This window comes from Penaeus chinensis, chromosome 29, assembly GCF_019202785.1.
Source record: "Penaeus chinensis breed Huanghai No. 1 chromosome 29, ASM1920278v2, whole genome shotgun sequence".
Classification (NCBI taxonomy): Eukaryota; Metazoa; Arthropoda; class Malacostraca; order Decapoda; family Penaeidae; genus Penaeus; species Penaeus chinensis.
Genome location: NC_061847.1, coordinates 16,583,747 through 16,586,246, shown reverse-complemented (window position 1 = coordinate 16,586,246; position 2,500 = coordinate 16,583,747).

Below are 2,500 nucleotides of genomic sequence, written 5' to 3'. Positions count from 1 at the left end.
CATCCACTAACAGCACATTTCTACTTTACGCTCGGCCGACGAAAATGTAGAGCGGTGTTGAAGTCTACGGTTCAGTCACGCCACGTTTAACTACCTCCGCAAAGCATCCTATATGGTACGCGTGGGAAGATAAATCCCTAGTTTGTAAAGAAGAAAGAAAAAATAGGTACAAGGAAGGAAAAGGGGAAGAAAGTAAAAACGGGAAGGTGCCCATGTCAAAGATAAAGAATAGAAAAAGGGGGAGGACCGCCGAGCATAGGGTGGAAAACTGTAAAGGAAGAGGGAGGCACAAAACCAGAGAACGGAAGGGTTAAAAGTGAAGACGAAGAAAACAAAAAGAAATCAGCACAGAAGATAGGAGCAAATATAAATAACCGTAAAAAATAGGAAACTACAAGAATGAAGAAGGAAAAGAAAGAATATTGTTGCTTAAAGCATAGAAAATGAAGCCCAGTGGAAATATGTTCTGTAAAGCAAAGGGAAAAGAGAAGAACGAAAAAGAAAAAGAAGAAGTAGGAGAGGGTGAATAAATGAGGGTCACGGAGGCAGAAAGCATATGTAAAGGACTAAAACATAGAGGCTGATGAAGGGGAGATAGAACAAGGGAGAATAAGAAAGAAATTTTGGATAGAGAAGCAAGCGAGATCATGTGAGGTGCAAGCGAACGAGGGAGGGGATAGGAATAAGCAAGTCTGAAAAATAACAAAGATTCAAAAGAAAAATAAGAAGGTAATAGTATTTCTTGGAGCCATTAGGGAAAGGAAAGAAAGGGGACGATAAGGATAGGAGAAGAAAGGGAGAAGGAAAGTAAAATGTCAATCTTTTTTTCTTTTTTTTTATTTCTGTGTTTACCCGAACCTTTGTGTTTAAGCAATAGAGACTAAATAACAGTCTTGCTTTGGCCGGGGTGCGAGAGCGTGCTGAATGTCTCATGAACATGCAAGTAACTGTATCAGGAGCCATGAGAGGTAGTTATCACGGATCTTACACGTATTAAGCAATTTTCCGAACGACGTCTTACAGATACGTGCCTGATCCCTTTTTCTTTATTTTTATTTTCTATGCGGGCGGGATTTTTTGGACATGGTTGTGTTTCATTTTTTGAACATGGTTGCGATATGATATCCCGAAAGAATTGTGGACAGATGTTACTCTGAAAGGCTGATATACGATTTTTAAAAATAAAGATACCTAAAGACTTGTACATGGAAGAGCGTGTTGTGAGAAGGAGGAAGACCAGGTCTGGGTATATTTTCTAAATTTTCATGGATCTTGCAGACTTGATGCACAGCACGTGTTGTGAAAGTGCAGTGAGTGTGGCTTGCGCGTATGGTGAACAAGGTGAGAATTGTTCCTGTTTGCAGGACCAGAATCCTTTGCAAATATTCGTGCAGGCTGGCAGGTCGTGGTGGCAGGAGGGGGAACACGCCAATAAATATGGAGATGAGGAGGCAGTGTGTAACACTTTAGTCCGCCTCTCACACCCGTTGGTCCGTGTTCACGCGTGTTCACCCGTCCTTGTTGCACGCCCTGCTGCGACGGTTCATATGTGCGGTGTGGAACGTCGTGTGTCCTTTTGTACATATACACACACGCATACACAATACACACATGCACAAGCATACATATTACAATACATATATACACAATCCACACATGGACAAGTACATACATGTGTATATATATATATATATATATATATATATATATATATGTGTGTGTGTGTGTGTGTGTGTGTGTGTGTGTGTGTGTGTGTGTGTGTGTGTGTGTGTGTGTTTGTGTGTGTGTGTGTGTGTGTGTGTTTGTGTATATATATATATATATATATATATATATATATATATATATATATATATATATATGTGTGTGTGTGTGTGTGTGTGTGTGTGTGTGTGTGTGTGTGTGTGTGTGTGTGTGTGTGTGTGTGTAAATGTATATATACATATATATATATATATATATATATGTCTATCTACCTATCTATCTATCTATCTATCTATCTATCTATCTATCTATCTATCTATCTGTCTATCTGTCTTTCTGTCCATCTATCTGTCTATCTATCTATCAATATATATAATCATAAACGTATGAATGTATGTATGTATGTATGTATGTATACATATATGTATATGTGTAAATACATGTACACACACACACACACACACACACATCCGCCTGGTTAATCGCGATCTCATTCTAAGACAAACATCTTAGAATATTCTTTTCAAACTAAGGGAAGGAGCCCTGTATTGAACATCCCGTAGACTGTATTCTCGCCGAACCGTTCATTTCAGCCGTTTTTTCGGATATTGTTGCTTTTTAATTAGTCCAAGTTTATATATTATTTCAGGATGATGATTATGCATTTTTAACGCTGTGTTTAGCACGACCTGGGAATATAAGCAGCACTTGTATGTGTGAAGATAAATGAGAAAATGTGAGGGCGGTTGAACAAGTGAGTGTATGAGAGAGAGAGAGAAAGAGAGAGAGAGAGAGA